Below are 23,279 nucleotides of genomic sequence, written 5' to 3'. Positions count from 1 at the left end.
ACATAAGTTTGTATTTGATACATCGTGGGGCCCTTTAGCGTACATAAGTTTGTATTTGATACATCGTGGGGCCCTTTAGCGTACATAAGTTTGTATTTGAGGAAGACATCAACTTATTATGTAGAACTACTATAGTGTTTGAATAACATAAATGAGGGTTACTGCTTCTTTTTGGGCTACCAAATATCTCGAATGACATCTGCCTGCCCATACAAGTCAATGGGTGAAAAATGGACAGGCGGATCCAAGTGGGCCGATCGTGTGAAAGGGGCCTAAACTGAAGCTGAACTACAGCTTTCTATGAATAAAACAGGATCTATGAATGGAGGATGGGCAGATAATTGAAAGGTTCTCCCTCTCCTTTCATAGATCATGTTTCATCCATAGAAGGAGGAGCTCAGTATAAAGGACAGGTATAGTCAGCCACTCTTAAGGAAGTACTCCGAGATAATACTGAAATCTGTGCAATAGTCATGTTTGGATAGTTAAGCAAAACTGCTAATGTGATTTATAAATGTAAACTTTGTATAAAACTCACTGTTTTAAACCACTTTTAGACCAGGCCTTTTCTGGCACTTTTTGTTTACATTGTAACAATCAGTATTTTTTGCTAGATAGTTACTTGGAACCCCAAAAAATTCAATATTTTTTTTAAAGCAGAGGCCCTAGAGAATAAATTGGTGGGTTTTGCAATTTCTTATGTCACACGGTATTTGCTCAGCAGTTTTTCAAACAGAATTTTCGGGGAAAAAATACACTTTTTTACATTTTGGTGCAAAAAACACAATACTTAACTAAAATTTTTGTAAAATATAAAAGGTGACGTTACACAGAGTAAATAGATAACAAATATGTAACGCTTCACCATTGCGCACGCCTCTGCAACGGCGTCAAACAGCGTAAATTTTACTATTCATAGGCGACGCTCAGGTTCCCACTTAAGATTTACAGAGAAGGTCTAGTGCTATAATTACTGCCCATTATCTGACGTTCGTGGTGATACCTCACATGTGTGGGACGATCGCTGTTTGAGTGCATGTGGGAGTGACGTGCGCGTTCGCCTTTTAGTGCTAACATGAGGGGGGAGTGGGCGCTTTATTTTTTATTTTTTTTTATTAATTTATTTTATTTGTTTTTTATTTTTACACTGTTGCTTTAATTTTTTTCTTTTGATCACTTTTATTGTGGCCACAAGGAATGTAAATATCCTTGTGACAGCAATAGGCAGTGGCAGGTCCTCTTTATGCAGAGATCTGGGGTCTATAAGACCCCAAATCCCTCCTCTGCCCTTAAAAGCATTTAAAAGACCAATATCTGTGTTTTTGAATGCTTTCGATTTTTTTTTTTTTAACCACTTCAGCCCCGGAAGGTTTTACCCACTTCCTGACCAGGCCATTTTTTGCGATACGGCACTATGTTGCTTTAACTGACAATTGCGCGGTCGTGCGACACTGTACTTAAATTAAATTGATGTCCTTTTTTTCCCACAAATAGAGATTTGCGTTTATTTTTTGCCCTATTAAAAAAAAGACCAACAAAGAAGGGCAACAAAGCTAATAAAGGGTCTGGAGGATCTTAGTTTTGAGGAAAGGTTGCGAGCACTGAACTTATTCTCTCTGGAGAAGAGACGCTTGAGAGGGGATATGATTTCAATTTACAAATACCGTACTGGTGACCCCACAATAGGGATAAAACTTTTTCGCAGAAGAGAGTTTAATAAGACTCGTGGCCACTCATTACAATTAGAAGAAAAGAGGTTTAACCTTAAACTACGTAGAGGGTTCTTTACTGTAAAAGCGGCAAGGATGTGGAATTCCCTTCCACAGGTGGTGGTCTCAGCGGGGAGCATTGATAGCTTCAAGAAACTATTAGATAATCACCTGAATGACCGCAACATACAGGGATATACAATGTAATACTGACACATAATCACACACATAGGTTGGACTTGATGGACTTGTGTCTATTTTCAACCTCACCTACTATGTAACTATGTAATGTTGAAAAAAAATAATTTTTTTAAAATTTCTGCTTTAAAACATATCCAAAAAAATGTATTCTGCTACTTATTTTTGGTAAAAAAAAATCCCAATAAGTGTATATTGATTGGTTTGCACAAAAGTTATAGCGTATACAAACTACGGGATAGATTTAAGGACTTTTTATTTTATTTTTATACTGGTAATGGCAGCGATCAGCGATTTTTAGCGGGACTGCGACATTGCGGCGGGCAAATTTGACCCTAAGTGACACTTTTTGGGGACCAGTGACACCAATACAGTGATCAGTGCTAAAAAAAAATGCACTGCTCACTGTAAAAAATGGCACTGGCAGGGAAGGGGTTAACACCAGGGGCAATTGAAGGGTTAAATGTGTTCACTGGGAGCTGCTTTCTAACTATGGGGGGGGGGGGTTCCACTGGAGGAAAAGAGAAATCATGATTCAGCTTAGCTGAAACATGAGATCTCTCTTTTCCTCCCTGACAGAGCAACAGTGTGCTTTGTTTACATCGGCACACCACTGCTCCGGTTCTCTTCTGAACGATCGGCGGGTCCCGGCGGCCATCATGCCGCAGGCGGGCCATCCTGCCGCAGTAAATGTACATGGGGCGGTCCGGAAGTGGTTAAAAATGGCGCCTTGACATCCAAGTAAACCAGAAGTGATGTCAAGTTATCGCTTTCTGGTTACCATAGCAGAGAGGCGATCCCGGCTTTGTTCAGCTTCCTGACCGGCTGATTGCTTGGGTCTCCCAGTGGGATGGAAAGCAGTCCAGCAGCTAGTTAGCCACTAGGATTGCTTTTACGAGAGCAGGCTGCCGTCTCTGAAAAATGGTACCAGGATAATGCCTGCAGCTGCAGGCATCATACCGGTATAACCACCCAAAGTCCAAAAGTGGATAAAAAGCAGTGACATAATTTTTTGCACAGTTTCTTCTTAAATCCCCGGGCTCTGGGAGGAGGGACCTCAGAAGCGGCGACGTCACTTCCTGTTAATGTTTGTTACTGCTCACAAAGACTACAAATCCCATCATGCCCTGGGATTTAGAGTCTCGAGTGGGCAGGACCATAGGTGTGTGTTCTGCAGATCATAGTGTTCTACTCATAGAGCTCTGACACCACCCACACTCTTCTCTTAGGGTGCTTTCACACAGAGGCGTCGTATTTTTAGCTGCGCTTTACCATCATTTTAGCGGCGCTATTCGGCTGCTAGCGGGGAGCTTTTAACCCTCGCTAGCGGGCGAAAAAGGGTTAAAACCGCCCGCAAGGCGTCGCTGAATCAGTTCGGCCCCATTGATTTGGTATACACTGCTCCTACAGCGCTGCAAAGATGCTGCTTGCAGGACTTTTTTTTTTCCGTCCTGCAAGCTCACCACTCCACTGTGAAAGCACTCGGCCACCCACACTGGAGTAAGGCTACTTTCGCACTGAGGCGCTTTACAGGCGATACAGCGCTAAAAATAGCGCCTGTGTAGCGCCTGTAAAGAGCCTCTCCTCTTATTCCAGTGTGAAAGCCCGAGTGCTTTCACACTGGAGCGGAGCGCTTGCAGGACAGTCAAAAAAGTCCTGCAAGCTGCATCTTTGTATTCACCGCTCCTAAAGCGCCCCTACCCATTGAAAACAATGGGGTAGCGCTGCCAAACTGCTGCAGCTGCGCTTTGCCGGCGGTTTTAACCCTTTTTCGGGCGCTAGCGGGGGGGGTTAAAACACTGCTAAAACGATGGTAAAGCGGCGATAAAAATAGCCGGGGCCCGACCGCACCAGTGTGAAAGTAGCCTAAGAGGAGAGGCTCTTTACAGGCACTATGCAGGTGCTATTTTAAGCACTGTAGCGCCTGTAAGGGGTCTCAGTGTGAAAGCAGGCTTACTTTCACATTTTGTGGGTGTGACTACACCATACATTATCCCCACAGTGCTGGGTTTTGATGTGATGACATTTTCATAACCTGCAGGCACTAATGTAGGGGGGACAGACCAGGGGTCTCCCGGCTCAACAAACACAGTCATGCAACACTGTGGGCAAATCAGACCGGGCCGCTTGCTTTACTACAGACTACAGAGGGGAATGAACAAGACCGGTGGCTGGGGGCATATCAACAACCGGTATTGTAAACAGGATATGAGGAGAGTAGAGGGTCTTTCATGCATTAGGCCGGGTTACCCCGCATCCAATTCGCATGACAGGAGACTGTGACCAGCTCTCAATAAAGCCGGTTTACACATCTCCGGGGCAGCTTTGGAGCGGATTGCACAGGGGTCCTGTGTGTCTTTGGCTCCATTTCAGGCCTGAATTCAGGCAAAAATTTGGGCCTGATTTGTCTCTGACACAGAGAACAGGGACACACCGGACTGCTGCTGTGAGCCGCACCTGTGAACTCAGCCCTAAAGTAGAACTAAATGATTATTTTTTTCATTTGAGATAGCCCCTGGCAGTTGTTTTTTGCCATCTGTGTCCTACTGGGGAGATTCCCCTTCACTTCCTGTGCCATAGCCCCAACAGGATGTGAGAGGAAATCCCTCAAAAATGAGGGAACTCCTGGTTGTCACAAGAACTAGTGCCCCCTTCAGAAGATTTTCCCTCTGTTCCTGTTCTGGTGACAACCCAAGATTTGGGATTTTCTTTCAATCTTTGTGATAATGGTCTCCTGGACAAACAGAAAGGTTGAATCTCCTTAAAGGAGAAGTACAGCCAAAGCTTGTTTGGCTGAACTTCTCCTGTGGATCACAGGAGTGCAGTTCGTTCTACACTCCTGTGAGCCGTTTTTGACATCACAAAGCCGGTTCAGTCTCAGGCAAGATCGCGACAAGTCGGGATCCGCCCACATGCCTGGACTGGCAACAGACTTAGCCTCTCAGATATCCGCTGGGAGCCTGAGCCGGCCGCTCCCGCCCCCTCCACAGCTCAGCGCTCCAGTGAGTCACCAGCTCTCTGCTCAGGGAGCCCTGAGAACTAAGTGATTGGCAGTGTTTGATCACTCGGTTCTCAGTGTTAGAGCCGGTGGGGGTAGGGTGCCCACGTGTCATGGATTGCCCGGGACATTCCCGCAATTAGCAGGTCTGTCCCAGGTCCCGGGCACCTTCAGTCCCGGAATGAAACTGATGCAGCCGTTCGCGATATTCCATTGACTGCCGAATATCGATGATGTCATCCGGCCGGGCCAGCCCAGTGGTGTAGCTTGGGGTTGGGCAGCCCAAGTGACTTCTTCCAGGCTCCAGCCCCTATTATCACCATACACCTCCAAGGAGGCAGACTCCTCAGCACCCGGGTCTCCCCCCGCCCAGGGACTCCAGTGGTCCAGCTTGCCCTGTCCTCCATGATTCCTAAGGTGTGTGCCACAGGCAGCCCGTGTGTGAGTGAGAGGGGCGATGCTCAGTGCAGGCGAGCGTACAGCGGCTGCTGGCGGAGTTCCCGGCCTGCGGGGGATACCGAGGAGCGATTGGGGGGGATTGGGGGGAGTGAGCTTCCGGCCGGCGCTCCAGACTCTTTCTAGGCGCTTACCATTGATTATCAGCATGTGAGTGCTTTTCTTTTTTGATTTTATAATAAAGTTAGATGATTTTACACTATTGGAGCTTTTCTATTTTATATCACATCCACTCTGTTGAGAGCTCGATGTCCCATTTCCTGTAAATGTGAACACCTCCATCACGGCACCAAGGCCCTTGATGTCCCATCCCAGTGCCAAGCTTCGGTCCTTCAGTGGTGACCCGGATTATCATTTAAAACAGTTTACTCTGACCCTCTGTAGTGGGGGGTCATGAGTTTCTAGTAAGCGGCCAGTCTTTATATATGGTGGTGGATCAAGCAAGCACTTTGCCTTCATACAGCAAGATTTCAGTTCAAATTGATTTTTCATTAATCACTTGGGTGACTCATTTATACTGTATACATATGGACTTTTTTATTTTTCACCATTGCATATGAGTAATGCATACTTGATGGACTATTAACCTGTTATATATTCAGTTCATATTTGTGTTTTCATTTCATTATATATTTTTATAATATATATATATATATATATATATATATATATATATATATATATATATATTCACTAATAAGGTGGATTGATGATCATATGTACGGTCACTGGTCTCCCTCTTACTGCGATTCCATTTTTTTTCCCGACTGGGGGGATAGCAGTCATCTATAGATGATCTTCATGGAGTCCTGGCCTGGAGTGGTGAGTGAAATCCACCGATCTACCTTATGTTTGTGTGGGGGAGTAGTCATTAGAGTGAGTAGTGCAGGAAGGAGTGTAGTGGACCGGGGGGTCAGGTAAGTCAGTGTAGTGGGCAGGTGGGTCAGGGTAGAGGTCAGGTAGCTTATTGTGGTCAGGTAGCTCAGTGTAGTGGGCAGGTAGGTCAATGCAGGGGTCAGTGTAGTGGGCAGGTAGGTCAGTGTAGTGGGCAGGTAGGTCAGTGTAGTGGGCAGGTAGGTCAGTGCAGGGGTCAGTGTAGTGGGCAGGTAGGTCAGTGTAGTGGGCAGGTAGGTCAGTGTAGTGGACAGGTAGATCAGTGCAGGGGTCAGTGTAGTGGGCAGGTAGGTCAGTGTAGTGGGCAGGTAGGTCAGTGTAGTGGACAGGTAGGTCAGTATAGGGGTCAGTGTAGTGGGCAGGTAGGTCAGTGTAGTGGACACGTAGGTCAGTGTAGTGGGCAGCTAGGTCAGTGTAGTGGACAGGTAGGTCAGTTAGTGGGCAGGTAGGTCAGTGCAGGGGTCAGTGTAGTGGGCAGGTAGGTCAGTGTAGTGGGCAGGTAGGTCAGTGCAGGGGTCCGTGTAGTGGGCAGGTAGGTCAGTGTAGTGGGCAGGTAGGTCAGTGTTGTGGACAGGTAGGTCAGTATAGGGGTCAGTGTAGTGGACGGGTAGGTCAGTATAGGGGTCAGTGTAGTGGAGAGGTAGGTCTGTGTAGTGGACAGGTCAGTGTAGTGGGCAGGTAGGTCATTTTAGGGGTCAGGTAGGTCAGTGTAGTGGGCAGGTAGGTTAGTGTAATAATCAGGTAGGCACTTGGATCAAGGGACTTACCCAGCAGGAGCGCAGAAGCCGTGGTCACCAGTAAGATCTGCCCATGCTTACGCTGTGTGTCTGGGGTCCTGCATGGCAGCACATTTCTATATGTCAGCCGGCATCTCTAACGGCCGGCTGCCTCTCACACAGTGCAGAGCGGCTGAACACGCCACCTCCTCCCCCCTGGTTGTGATGCTTTCCTGTACATAAACAGGAGGAGAGACAGGGCTCTTATATGCTGCATTGCTCTGAGGTCTGTGATAAACATACAGCTTACACTAATGAAGAGGCACTGATAGGCAGCACTGATGAAGAGGGACTGATGAGGCTGCACTGATACGCAGCACTGATGGGCAGTACTGATATGCACTGGTTGGCACTGATGGGCAGCACTGATGACGTATGTTGGGGCTGCACTGATTATCAGTGTAGATGTCCTTAAAGGGAGTGCTGCTAATCTCAGCTTGTTACCTGCATAAAAGACAACTGTCCACAGAAGCAATCAATCAGATTACAATCTCTGATCCATGGCCAAGACCAAAGAGCTGTCCAAGGATGTCAGGGACAAGATTGTAGACCTGCACAAGGCTGGAATGGGCTACAAGACCATCACCAAGCAGCTTGGTTAGAGGGAGACAACAGTTGGTGCGATTATTCGCAAATGGAAAAAACACAAAATAACTGTCAATCTCCCTCTGTCTGGGGCTCCATGCAAGATCTCACCTTGTGGAGTTTCAATGATCATGAGTAGGGATGAGCTGAACTCCCACCGGTTCGGTTTGCATCAGAACATTCGAACGGACCGAAAGTTCACGCAAACTTTCAAACCCCATTAAAGTCTATGGGATTCGAATGTGAGAAATCAAAAGTGCGAATTTTAAAGGCTAATATGCAAGTTATTGTCCTAAAAAGGGTTTGGGGACCCCGGTCATGCCCCAGGGGACATGTATCAATGCAAAAAAAAATTTTTTAAAACAGACGTTTTTCGGGAGCAGTGATTTAAAGTGAAAAAATAAAAGTGAAACATTCCTTTAAATATCGTGCCTGGGGGGTGTCTATAGTATGCCTGTAAAGGGACGCGTGTTTCCTGTGTTTAGAACAGTCCCTGCACAAAGACATTTCTAAAGGTAAAAAAGTCATTTAAAACTGCTTGCGGCTTTCATGTCATGTCTGGTCCCAGCAATATGGAAGAAAATCATTGAGAAACCCCCCCAGCCCATTATCAGCCCCTTTGGGTCTTGTATGGATATTAGGGGAAGCTCGCACCCAAATAAAAAAAAGGAAAGGCGTGGGGCCACCAGGCCCTATATACTCTGATCAGCAGTATACAGGCAGTGCCAACAAGACAGGGACTGTTGGTTTGTTCTTAAATAGAATCTGTTTGTAATTTTGAACTAGTACATTTTTTTACGTGTAGCTCCAGCCAAAAAATCTATTTTTAAGCTTTTTGGAAAACATAGGGAAGGGTTATCACCCCTGTGACATTTGTTTTGCTGTCTGTGCACCTGTTCAGAAGATTTCACCTCACTTTCTGTCCCAATGACAATTGGATTTTGAAAATTTGGTGGTTTTAGGGAAACAAGGAACTCTTACAGGAGAGATTTTGCCTTCCTAGGGGTAGATTTCATCTCACTTCCTGTTGTCTCTTTCCGTTTGCAAGTAAGAGTCGTTTGTAAGTTGGATGTTTGAAAGTAGGGGCCTGCCCTATATACTCTGCAGAAATTTGGGCCTTAGGTTTTGGTGTTGCCACAACACTGTAAGCCCTCACAGTTACTCTTGGTGGGCGCAGGAACGGGCCCTGCTGTGAAATATTAGATCAAGAATTGTAATTACATGCCCCCGTTAAACAGGGGCAGAAAAATTGGGCCTTAGGCACTGGTGCTGGTGCCACAACACTGCAACCCCTCACAGATACTCTAGTTGGAGTGCAGGAATGAGCCCTGCTGCAAAGTATTGCATCAAAAATTTTAATTACACGCCCCTGTTAAACAGGGGCAGAAAAATTGGGCCTTAGCCACTGGTGGCAGTGCCCAGAACCAAAAATGTTCTTACAAGCTATCAGCATGAACATTAAGTAGGAAGAGGATAGTCACTCAGCATACCAGGATAGTCACTCAGCATCAGCATAGGCAGTCTTGAAGGGATCTCACATTAAAAAAAAAGTTATTCGGTTACATCAGGATCAGGTGCTTGGTAGCTGGTGATCCAAGACTGATTCATTTTTATGAAGGTCAGCCGATCGACAGATTCGGTGGACAGGCGCACTCTGTGATCGGTTACAAAGCCTCCAGCAGCATTGAATGTGCGTTCCGAAAGAACGCTGGATGCAGGACAGGCCAGTAGCTCAATTGCATACTGTGCAAGCTCTGCCCAGTGATCCATCCTCAAGACCCAGTAACCCAGAGGAATTTCAGTGGGAAAGGTGTCCAAGTCTGATCTTGCCCCTAGGTATTCCTGCACCGTGTAAATCAGACCCTGGCGATGGTTGCTGGAACCGATCATACCTTGGGGCTGCGGACTAAAAAAATTTGTCTGAACGCATCGGTCAGACGGCCACCTTCTCCACTGCTCCTTCTGTGACTGACCACAGCCTCAGCAACACGTTTTCCAGGAGGACCAGGAAATTGTAACCTCCCAGGCTCTGGAAACGCGTTGCACAAACCTTTCTGCAAGGCCTCCCGAAGATGTTTCATCCTCTGCTCCCTCTGCGATGGCAAGATGAGGTCCGCAACCTTACCCTTGTAACGTGGATCAAGGAGGGTTGCCAGCCAGTAATGATCCCTCTCCTTGATACCACGAATACGAGGATCCTTCCGCAGGCTTTGCAGGATCAGGGAGGCCATGCAGCGTAGGTTTGCTGAGGCATTCGGTCCGGAGTCCTCTGGGTCACTAAGGACGACATGATCCTCAGCCACCTACTCCCAGCCACGTACAAGTCCATGGGTTTCTTCGGACTGTAAATGATCCCTTGAAGACTGCTGCTGATGCTGAGTGCTAGGCTCCACCTCCATGCTGACACAATCCTCCTCCTCCTCCTCCTCTTCCTGTGTGATCGGCAGGCACGCAGGAACACTGTCTGGATAAAGGGGGCCTTGAGAGGTAAGGAAGCCCTCCTCTTCCTGCCTCTGTTCTGCCTCAAGTGCCCTGTCCATTATTCCACTCAGCGTGTGCTCCAACAGGTGGATAAGAGGGACAGTGTCACTGATGCATGCACTGTCACTGTTCACCATCCTTGTGGCCTTCTCAAATGGTGACAGGACAGTGCATGCATCCCTGATCATGGCCCACTGTCCTGGTGCCATAGTCACATAGGTACTCATTGATGGCCCTCTGCTGCGTGTGCAGCCGCTGTAGCATGGCCAACGTTGAGTTCCACCTGGTGGGCATGTCACAGATTAGGCGGTTCTTGGGCAGGTTAAATTCCTTTTGGAGTTCAGCCAGCCGAGCACTGGCATTATATGACCGGCGGAAATGCACACAGACTTTCCTGGCCTGCCTCAGGACATCCTGTAAGCCCCGGTACCTGCCCAAGAACCGCTGCACCACCAAGTTAAGGACATGAGCCAAAGGGCACATGGGTCAGTTGTCTCTGTCGGAGGGCGGAGAGGAGGTTGGTGCCATTGTCGCAAACCACCATTCCTGGCTTAAGCTGGCGTGGCATCAACCACCTCTGAACCTGCCCCTGCAGAGCTGACAGAATCTCTGCCCCAGTGTGGCTCCTGTCCCCCAAGCACACCAGCTCAAGCACCGCATGGCATCTTTTTGCCTGCGTGCTTGCATAGCCCCTTGAACACCTACGGAGCACTGCTGGTTTCAAGGACAAATCAGCACAGGAAGAGGCCATGGAGGAAGAAGAAGAGGAGGAGGTGGAGGAGAGAGGTGTGGCAGAATCACCACTAGTAGAATTTTGGAGGCGTGGTGGCGGAACAACCTCCAACACTACTGCACCCTGTCATGCATCCTTCCCAGCTGCCAGAAGAGTCACCCAGTGCGCGGTTAAAGATAAGTAACGTCCCTGTCCATGCCTGCTGGACCATGAGTCAGCGGTAATATGCACCTTACCGCTGACCGCCCTGTCCAGCGAGGCATGGACATTGCCTTCCACATGCCGGTAGAGAGCCGGAATCGCCTTCCGTGAAAAAAAGTGGTGTTTGGGAACCTGCCACTGAGGTACCGCACATTCCACAAACTTACGGAAGGGGGCAGAGTCTACCAACTGAAAAGGCAGCAGTTGAAGTGCTAGAAATTTAGCCAAGATAGCATTCAACCGCTGGGCATGTGGATGGCTGGGAGCGAACTTCTTTCGCCAGTGGAGCAACTGAGGTAGGGAAATCTTCCTGCTAGAATCGGACGTTGGTGTACCGATAGCAGATTTCCCGCAAGTACTTGGCAGTGGCACACCTAATTCTACACCTTCATTCCTCTCAGTGCAGGTTTCTGAGAGAACTGAAGGTATAGTGGGGTTGGAGATCCCAGCTGATGAGGAGGAGCAAGCAGAGGTCCGCCTTGTTCTTTGGTGTGGACCTTTTAGGTAGTGTTGCCAACGGGCTGCATGGGAGCTCGACATATGTCTGATTAAGCATGTGGTGCCCAAGCACTTGCTGTCTAGCCCATGCTTGATACGCTTCAGACATATGTTGCAAATAGCAACGGTGCAATCTGCTGCACATGTCTCAAAAAAGGCCCACACCGAAGAACTTTTGGAATAACGCGTGGAGTCACCAGCGCCCTGCACTTGCGGAGCTCTGCGGTGTGATGCAGTCGGGTGGGCATCCTGCCTCGTTGGAGATGTGCCTCCCCCTCCTCCTCCGCCTCCTACTCCCCTCTCCTATCAGGCACCCACGTAAAGTCAGTGAGCTCATCATCCCCTCCCTCCTTATCACTGGAGCAAACCTGGCAGTATGCTGCAGCTGGGGGAACATGACTGCCAGTTTGTTGTCCTTCTTGGGCAACCCCTTTCTCTGGGCTCACGTTACTGCCTTCCTCAAGCTGGATGCCATCATTGGAGCCTTCAAAACACTGCGCATTCTCCTGCAGCATGTACCAGACACTGTGGGCGAACAGTTCGGGGGACTCCTCCGGTGGGGCTAGGGAAGGAGTAACTGATGATGACCTTGAGTCCAAGGAATAGGCCGCTTTGGCACCTGCATTGGCAGCCAAGGTAGCCTGGGTGACAGAGGATGAGGAGGATGAGGACGGCTTGGTCATCCATTCTACCAACTCTTCGGAATGTTGTGGCTCAACTGCCAAGAAAAAGGACAAACATGCCTCACGGCCACGTGCTGAGGAGGATGCACCGTGTCCACGACCAGCACTGTTGCCTCTAGACACAGAGCCTGCTTGCCCTCTTTTATTGGCCTGTGACTGTCTGCCTCTCCTTGTTGGCCTTCCAGACATACTATCTTTGATGTATTGGAATAGGTACACAAGGAATGGCCTGCAGTGAGATGTAGCTGCACAAAGCTGGGATGTATATATATACTGATTATACTGCAGCTAGCTGAATCGCCTGGCTGCCTGTAGTATTATTAGAAAGAAAACACCAGCAATTGTCTGCAGTTAGCTTTAGTTGCACACTGTTCCCAGAATACAGTACACTAATATAATGCAGCTAGCTGAATTAACTGCCTGCCTTAGGTATTATTAAGAATAGAACACCAGCAATTGTCTGCAGTTAACTTTAGTTGCACACTGCACAGGATACAGTACACTGACTGAAAATACTGCAGCTGCCTGCCTGTAAGTATATTAGGAAGAGAACACCAGCAATTGTCTGCAGTTAGCTTTAGTTGCACACTGAGCGCAGAATACAGTACATTGACTGAAAATACTGCAGCTGTCTGCCTGTAAGTATATTAGGAAGAGAACACCAGCAATTTGCAGTTAGCTTTAGTTGCACACTGTGCGCAGGATACAGTACACTGACTGAAAATACTGCAGCTGCCTGCCTGTAAGTATATTAGGAAGAGAACACCAGCAATTGGCTACAGTTAGCTTTAGTTGCACACTGTGCGCAGGATACAGTGCACTGACTGAAAATACTGCAGCTGCCTGCCTGTAAGTATATTAGGAAGAGAACACCAGCAGTTGGCTGCAGTTAGCTTTAGTTGCACACTGTGCGCAGGATACAGTACACTGACTGAAAATACTGCAGCTGCCTGCCTGTAAGTATATTAGGAAGAGAACACCAGCAATTTGCAGTTAGCTTTAGTTGCACACTGTGCGCAGGATACAGTACACTGACTGAAAATACTGCAGCTGTCTGCCTGTAAGTATATTAGGAAGAGAACACCAGCAATTGGCTGCAGTTAGCTTTAGTTGCATACTGTGCGCAGGATACAGTACACTAACTGAAAATACTGCAGCTGTCTGCCTGTAAGTATATTAGGAAGAGACAGGGGCGGACTGACCATTGAGCCACTCGGGCACTGCCCGAGGGCCCTGGGCCACTAGGGGGCCCCATCAGGGTTGCCAGCCTCAGTAAAACCAGGGACAGTATGTATAAATCTGTGTTTTTTTACATCTGTCTGTGTATACTGTGTGTACATGTATGTGTATACTGTGTGGCCCCATAATCTCTGATTACCTGGGGGCCCCATAATCTCCTATTGCCCTGGGGCCCCATGAGTTATCAGTCCGCCCCTGGGAAGAGAACACCAGCAGTTGGCTGCAGTTATGTTTAGTTGCACACTGTGCGCAGGATACAGTGCACTGACTGAAAATACTGCAGCTGCCTGCTTGTAAGTATATTAGGAAGAGAACACCAGCAGTTGGCTGCAGTTAGCTTTAGTTGCACACTTTACGTAGGATACAGTACACTGACTGAAAATACTGCAGCTGTCTGCCTGTAAGTATATTAGGAAGAGAACACCAGCAATTGGCTGCAGTTAGTTTTAGTTGCACACTGTGTGCAGGATACAGTACACTGACTGAAAATACTGCAGCTGCCTGCCTGTAAGTATATTAGGAAGAGAACACCAGCAGTTGGCTGCAGTTAGCTTTAGTTGCACACTGTGCGCAGGATACAGTACACTGACTGAAAATACTGCAGCTGCCTGCCTGTAAGTATATTAGGAGATAACACCAACAGTTGGCTGCAGTTAGCTTTAGTTGCACACTTTACGTAGGATACAGTACACTGACTGAAAATACTGCAGCTGCCTGCTTGTAAGTATATTAGGAAGAGAACACCAGCAATTGTCTGCAGTTAGCTTTAGTTGCACACTGTGAGCAGGATACAGTACACTGACTGAAAATGCTGCAGCTGCCTGCCTGTAAGTATATTAGGAAGAGGACACCAGCAGTTGGCTGCAGTTAGCTTTAGTTGCACACTGTGCGCAGGATACAGTACACTGACTGAAAATACTGCAGCTGCCTGCCTGTAAGTATATTAGGAAGAGAGTGAGAAATGAAACAGCGAGTACCACAAGAGGTAACACCACATCCCAGATAAATGTTAATAGAGAAAAATGACTTTATTGGTGTATTAAATTTGCAATATTCAAAACATATTAATTCAGAGATTATATTTTGTTAAAACAGAGAACTTTTATTTAACATAATTTAAAAGATTGTATAAGATCAATGAATATACACAGATTTAATAAGGTGTAATAACGCATTATGATAAGAATACCACTTTTCTCAACATGTTTCGCTCGCTAGAGCTTCTTCAGGAGACTTAGCATGTGGCATCATTGTTGTACTAAAGGTTATATATAGAGAAACAAAAACAAGACAAAACAAAACAAAAGGATCAATTAGTTGATTACACCATTGGTTAGGCATAAATACTTTTCAAACATTTAGGCAAAGAAGGAAAATCATAAATATAGAAATATGAACAATATTAGCTATTTTCCAAACATAATGTGAAAAAAACATGGAATTTTCATTTCATTTCATAAAAATATCGGAGGGTCATATACAACTCATGGCCGTTCGCTATCGACAACTAATTGGGTCAGCTTACCACCAGGGCCTAATTAACAAATCCACCTGGGAATTCCTTAATGTTTCTTTTCCACGCACACCTACTTTGTATGCACTTCCCAAAATCCACAAGGATAAAAAAAAAAAACCCAGGCCGCCCTATTGTGTCAGGAAACGGGTGTTCAACCGAAAAGGCAAGTCAAATGGTTGACGACTACCTAAGACCATTTGTGGAAGATTTAGCTTCCTATTTACAAGACACCAGATAACTTCTCAGAGCCCTTGATGGTTTGGCTTTGCCCAGGGAGGCATGGCTGGTATGTCTAAACGTAGAGGCCCTCTACAACTCCATCCCCCATGAGAGGGGGATTGGGGTTGTAGAGGATTTCATTTCACTTAACAGTGAGGTACCCCCAGCCCACAATCAAATTATCTTGGATCTTTTACGATTCATCTTGTATAACAACGTTTTCATTTTTGAATGCTCCCACTACCTCCAGATACAGGGATTAGCTAGGGGGACCAAATGTGCTCCCTCTTATGCAAACCTGTATCTGGGGGGGTGGGAGTGGGACTTATCTTTCAACGATGACTTGCAGCAGTTTTTTGAATTGATACCAATTTAGAGATGATACATTGACGATATTTTCTTTGTATGGAAAGGATCCTGTGATGATCTATCTCTCTTTTTTGAGATTTTAAAATCAAATCAATACAATCTTACCTTTACTATGGAAACCAGCCAAGAAAGGCTGACTTTCCTAGACATACAAATCTTCATCAATGAAGATAGAACCATAGGTACTACACTCTATCATAAACCCTCAGCGGGTAACTCACTCCTCCACGCCACAAGCTCTCACCCTCCATCCTTGATTACCAACATACCCTATGGACAATATCTCCGTCCTAGGAGGAATCGTAGTGAAAACAACCATTTTGAGCAGGAAGCCAGGGCTTTACAAAATCGCTTAAAACTCCGTGGCTATAGCAATAAATGACTAAAAAGGCTTATGCCAGGGCAAAAAAACAAAGTAGATCTGACTTCATTCATGGCTTTCCAACTTCCAAATCTACTTCCAGATTAAGATTAATTACCAGCTATTCAGGACAATATAAACAAATACGCGACGTAGTGCAAAAACACTGGTACCTCCTCATGGGGGACCCACGTGTTTCTAAACATCTAAAAAGCTATCCTGAAATAACTTACAAACGATGACGATCCATTAAAGATAAAATTGTACATGACCACTATGCTCCAGTTTCCAACACCACCAATGCAAACAGAGGCACTCGACCTTGTCACAAGTGTGGCTTCTGCAGGTATATCCATGCAACACGAAGTATCGCTCTCCCAAATGGTTGTACCTACTTTCCCAAATTTTCAGTCACATGTCAATCGGTTGGAATTGTCTATCTAATGACCTGTGGCTGTAACGCTTTCTATGTGGGAAAAACAAAACGCCCATTTTTTCACTGGATCAGAGACCATGTCTCTCTGGTCTGCAAAAAAAAGATGGAGACACCCATCAGTCGACACATGGGCCTCTTCCATCAATTTGATGACACTATGATGCACTTTGTAGGCCTTGAACATGTTCCTCCCGATGTTAGAGGAGGGGATTATGATCAAATCCTCCTACAACGGGAGGCCAAGTGGATTTCAAATTTATGTGCCCTTCAATATCCTGGTCTCAATGACGCTTTCAGTTATAAGCCATTTCTTTAACCAACTCCATGTATCCCCTTCTCCTCCCCTTCCGCTCCTTCCCCTACCCTCCCCATTTTTATATAATTTTTTTTTTTTAGTCTTTTGTTTTGCTTTATGAACCTTACTTAATATCTATTCAGTTTTTAAATATTAACTTCATGCTAAACTTTTGGTTTATATATATATATATATATATATATATATATATATATACACACATATCAGATGGATATTGAATTAAATGTTCTACTTTATACACATCCAATCTTCACTTTAGTTCATTTTATATAACAATTTAATTTTTCATTTACTAATTATCTGATTTTCTCTCCATGTGTGTGTGTCTCCTCCCAGTTTCGGGCCTCTCCCTTTTTTCCAGTTTGCACATCCGATGTTTTTGCCTCAATCAATGATCTCCGTCGTTTGTGCCTTTTGTGTGTCACCTCGCGCATTTTCTCACCCCCCCCCCGGGAGTTTTTCCATCCTTCCGTTTAGCCTCGGGGTCTGATCCCGTGATCGATATGGCTTTCGATACGGTCTCACTCTCTCCTGTGCCTCTCTGCCCCCCTCCCACCATCTATGGGCAAAGTCATTACCAAAACATGGTGATCAGTGACTATGCGCCATTGGCGCAGCCCTGACGTCCTGTCCTCTTGTGCGGGCGCATGCGCAGTGACACCCTTCTCATGTCCGCGATGCGGCGGTGATATCAGACGCCATCACGCCAGAGGTTAATACAAATACGGGGAACTGTTCTCTGTTTCCCCATCATTACTCTGCTGGACACACTCATGATAAGACGGAGGGAGTCTTCCCTCCTTGGTTCTACTCCATCCAATTTTTTTATTCACTGCTTCACTCAGGTAGGTCTATTTTCTGTTATGACAAAGCAGCCGCCTGATCTTTTTCTATTTAACATTGACATTTTCACTTATCAAATCAACCTTTTTAAATGTATTTATTTTGTTTATTACTATGTTCCAGGGTCTGGTTTAGACTGAGCGTTGCCCTTTCCCTTTCCAGATTTTCCTCAACCCCTGGACCCATTACGCTTTATCATTCCCATACATCCTCCTTAGAAAGTGCTTCTGTCCAACCACCACTGTGGATGTGATCACTGGATATGATTGATTCCATTAACTAACACTGAGGTGCTGAGGTAATTCTCAAAACAAATTCCTTTATTTATTTGAGACACAATTAAATATAATAACATTAAAACTATATGTATGTATATGCGGTTGTACATGTATGTGTATATGACATGTGCATGTATGTATATATATATATAATATATATGGTATCTCTGTCCTCAATTTCATTTTTATTGGTCCCTCTCTTGTTAGCTAGGACCCTTTCAATCCTGACTACCTTTGTATTATCTCTGCAAACGTTTTTGTGAGGCCTTGAGCTACTGGGGGAAGGCCATCCATGGAGTAGAATCCACAATATCTAGGACCTCTAGTTCTGAGTGTAACCCATTGAAATGTATTCTTTTAGGTAAGGTTCTCTTTATATAGCAGTTCATTAATTTGCCTCCATATGAAATGAAAATTCCATGTTTTTTTCACATTATGTTTGGAAAATATCTAATATTGTTCATATTTCTATATTTATGATTTTCCTTCTTTGCCTTAATGTTTGAAAAGTATTTATGCCTAACCAATGGTGTAATCAACAACTAATTGATTCTTTTGATTTGTTTTGTCTTGTTTTTGTTTCTCTATATATAACCTTTAGTACAACAATGATGCCACATGCTAAGTCTCCTGAAGAAGCTCTAGCGAGCGAAACATGTTGAGAAAAGTGGTATTCTTATCATAATGCGTTATTACACCTTATGAAATCTCTGTATCTTCATTGATCTTATACAGTCTTTTAAATGATGTTAAATAAAAGTTCTCTGTTTTAACAAAATATAATTTCTGAATTAATGTGTTTTGAATATTGCAAATTTAATACACCAATAAAGTCCTGAGGCCTAATAAGCCTCAAAGCCCATTTTTCTCTATTTATATTAGGAAGAGAACACCAGCAATTGGCTGCAGTTAGCTTTAGTTGCACACTGTGCGCAGGATACAGTACACTGACTGAAAATACTGCAGCTGCCTGCCTGTAAGTATATTAGGAAGAGAATAACAGGAATGGACCTAGCTAAACTGAATACAGTGTATATAGATAGATATAGATATAGATATATAGATATATACACACAACACCTGGGATGCGTATATATACGCAATACACTGACTAACTGACAGCTGCCTGCCTACTCTATCTAACTCAAATGAAATGACACTGTCTCTCTCTCTCTCTCTCTATCTCTCTCTCTCAGCACGCCGGAACACACTACACAAGGCCGACTGCCAGGCGGCCTTATATAGTTTGAGCCGTGTACTAAATCCCCTGAGGCATAATTGGCCAAAGCCACATTGCCTTTGGCCAATTATGGCTCTCCTTTCTTATGATGATGGGCCAAAGCATGCGGGTCATAGTGCATGCTTGGCCAATCATCAGCCAGCAATGCACTGCGATGCCGCAGTGAATTATGGGCCATGACGCGCCACTCGAATTCGGCGCAAACGGCCCATAATGTTCACAATTCGACGAACGGTTGAACGGCCGATGTTCGAGTCGAACATATGTTCGACTCTAACTCGAAGCTCATCCCTAATCATGAGAATGGGGAAGAATCAGCTCAGAAAAACACGGGAGAATCTTATCAATGATCTCAAGGCAGCTGGAACCATAGTTATCAAGAAAATAATTGGTAACACACTACACCGTGAAGGACTGAAATCCTGCAGCGCCCGCAAGGTCCTCCTGCTCAAGAAAGCACATGTACAGGCCCGATTCAGAGGAGAACTGAGTGAAAGTGTTGTGGTCAGATGAGACCAAAATCGAACGCTTTGGCATCAACTCAACTCGCCGTGTTTGGAGGAGGAGGAATGCTGCCTATGACCCCAAGAACACCATCCCCACCGTCAAACATGAAGGTGGAAACCTTATGCTTTGGGGGTGTTTTTCTGTTAAAGGGACAGGACAACTTCACCGCATCAAAGGGCCATGTACCGTCAAATTTTGGGTGAGAACTTCGTTCCCTCAGCCAGGCAGGGCCGTCTTTAGTATTGATGTACAGTAATCTCTAGCAAACCAATCAACAAGCAGAAATCATATGCTTTGGGGGTGTTTTTCTGTTAAAGGGACAGGACAACTTCACCGCATCAAAGGGCCATGTACCGTCAAATTTTGGGTGAGAACTTCGTTCCCTCAGCCAGGCAGGGCCGTCTTTAGTATTGATGTACAGTAATCTCTAGCAAACCAATCAACAAGCAGAAATCATATGCTGTAACCTCTAGCAAATAATCTGTGAGTCGTAATGTGTGCTGGAATCTCTAGCAGCCAGTCAGTGAACGGTTATAATATGCTGTAACCTCTAGCAACCAATCGATTGAGTCTAGTTGCTGTTTATTGTATCTCTCGGAGCAGGTGCAGAGCGAAATTGCATGGAGGGGGGGACCCAAGAAAATGTTTGCCCAGGGTCCAATCAGTATTAACCGCTTCAGCCCCGGAAGATTTGGCTGCTGAATGACCAGGCCATTTTTTGCGATTCTGCACTGCGTTGCTTTAACTGTCAAGTTCGCGGTCATGTGGCGCTGCACCCAAACAAAATTGACATCCTTTTTTCCCACAAATAGAGCTTTCTTTTGGTGGTATTTGATCATCTGCGGTTTTTATTTTTTGCGCTATAAACAAAAAAAGAGCGTCAATTTTGAAAAAAACACAATATTTTGTACTTTTTGCTATAATAAATATCCCCTTTTTTTAAAAACAAAAAGCAAATTTTTTCTCAGTTTGGGCCGATATGTATTATTCTACATATTTTTGGTGATATTGATTGGTTTGCGCAAAAGTTATAGCACCTACAAAATAGGGGATAGATTTGTAGCATTTTTATTATTATATATTTTTTTTTTATTAGTAATGGCGGCGATCTGTGATTTTTATCGGGACTGCAACATTATGGCGGACACATCGGACACATTTTTGGGACCATTGGCATTTATACAGCGATCTGTGCTATAAAAATCCACCGATTACAGTAAAATTGTCATTGGCAGGGAAGGGGTTAACACTAGGGGGCGATCAAGGGGTTAACTGTGTTCCCTCTCTGTGCGCTAACTGAAGAGGGGATGGAACTGTCTAGGGGAGAAGACAGATCGCTGTTCATACTTTGTATGAACACACGATTAGTCTCTACTCCCCTCACAAGTGTCACAAGCGATCACGGGAGCCCAGCGGTCATCGCGCCCGCCGGGCAGTCGCATTGGCTCCGGGGGGTGAGCAGCTGGCTCATGGCCCCTATGGTAGGTTCATAGTGATATCCGACAAGAACATAGACAGGAAGGGATCACATGGCCCCTATGGTAGGTTCATAGTGACCTCCGACCAGGACATAGACAGGAAGGGATCACATGGCCCCTATGGTGTAGGTTCATAGTGATTTCCGACCAGGACATAGCCAGGAAAGGATCACATGTTCCCTATGGTAGGTTCATAGTGATCTCCGACCAGGACATAGACAGGAAGGGATCACATGACCCCTATGTTAGGTTCATAGTGATCTCTGACAAGGACATAGACAGGAAGGGATCACATGGCCCCTATGGTAGGTTCATAGTGATTTCCGACCAGGACATAGCCAGGAAAGGATCACATGTACCCTATGGTAGGTTCATAGTGATCTCCGACCAGAACATGGACAGGAAGGGATCACATGGCCCCTATGTTAGGTTCATAGTGACCTCCGACCAGGACATAGACAGGAAGGGATCACATGGCCCCTATGGTAGGTTCATAGTGATCTCTGACCAGGACATAGACAGGAAGGAATCACGTGCCTCTTATCTTAGGTTCATAGTGATTTCTGACCAGGACATAGCCAGGAAGGGATCACATGTCCCCTAGGGTAAGTTCATAGTAATTACTGACAGGGCAGGCGCTACCACTAGGCAAACTAGGCAGCCACCTAGGTAGCACTGCCGCCTAGGGCGCAGCCACGGCCGCTAGGGGTGTTGAAAATAACCATCTGAGACCAGCGGAATCACTCAGTAACTCCTCAGAAGGCGATCTGCAGGGGGCGGAGTCTTGTTCCGTCCAGATTAGTGGGGGAAGACGAATGAGGAACCCTGAAGGGCGGAGTTGTATGACGTCGTGGAGGAGGTGGGGTCCGGGTTCAGAAAGAGGATGGAGTGTATGGGTGGTAATGGACACCGACCTCAGCTGTCTGCATAATGACTGTGCCCAGTGTGGTGTATTGTACCGCCCCCCCAACTATAGTGATTTCCGACCAGGACATAGCCAGGAAGGGATCACATGGCCCCTATGGCAGGTTCATAGTGATCTCTGACCAGGACATAGAAAGGAAGGAATCACATTGATCACATTGACCCTATGTTAGGTCCATAATGATCTCCGACCAGGACCTAGCCAGGCAGGGATCACATGTCCCCTATGGTAGGTTCATAGTGATCTCCGACAAGGACATAGACAGGAAGGGATCACATGTCCCCTATGGTAGGTTCATAGTGATCTCCAACCAGACCATAGCCAGGAAGGGATCACATGTCCCCTATGGTAGGTTCATAGTGATTGCTGACCAGGACATAGACAGGAAGGGATCACATGGCCCCTATGGTAGATCACATGGACCCTATGTTAGGTCTATAGTGATCTCCGACCAAGATATAGCCAGGCAGGGATCACATGTCCCCTATGGTAGATCACATGGACCCTATGTTAGGTCCATAGTGACCTCCAACCATCACATAGACAGGAAGGGATCACATGGCCCCTATGGTAGGTTCATAGTGATCTCCAACCAGGACATAGCCAGGAAGGGATCACATGGCCCCTATGTTAGGTCCATAGTGATTTCCGATCAGGACATAGCCAGGAAGGGATCACATGGCCCCTATGGTAGGTTCATAGTGATCTCCGACCATAACATAGACAGGAAGGGATCACATGGCCCCTATGTTAGGTTCATAGTGATCTCCGACCAGGACATAGACAGGAAGGGATCACATGTCCCCTATGGTAGTTTCATAGTGATCTCCAACCAGGACATAGACAGGAAGGGATCACATGGCCCCTATGGTAGGTTCATAGCGATCTCCAACCAGGACATAGCCAGGAAGGGATCACATGGCCCCTATGGTAGGTTCATAGTGATCTCCAACCAGAACATAGACAGGAAGGGATCACATGGCCCCTATGTTAGGTTCATAGTGATCTCTGACCAGGACATAGACAGGAAGGGATCACATGGCCCCTATGGTAGGTTCATGGTGATCTCCCACCAGGACATAGCCAGGCAGGGATCACATGGACCCTATGGTAGGTTAGGTTCATAGTGATCAACGACCAGGACATAGCCAGGAAGGGATCACATGTCCCCTATGATAGGTTCTTGGTAATCTTCGACCAGGACATAGTCAGAGAGGAATCACATGGCCCCTATGGTAGGTTCATAGTGATCTCCGACCTGGCCATAGACAGGAAGGGATTACATGGCCCATATGGTAGGTTCATAGTGATTTCTGACCAGGACATAGCCAGGCAGGGGT

The sequence above is a fragment of the Aquarana catesbeiana genome, linkage group LG03 (assembly GCF_042186555.1).
Source record: "Aquarana catesbeiana isolate 2022-GZ linkage group LG03, ASM4218655v1, whole genome shotgun sequence".
Classification (NCBI taxonomy): domain Eukaryota; kingdom Metazoa; phylum Chordata; class Amphibia; order Anura; family Ranidae; genus Aquarana; species Aquarana catesbeiana.
Note: the sequence above shows the minus strand (reverse complement) of the source record.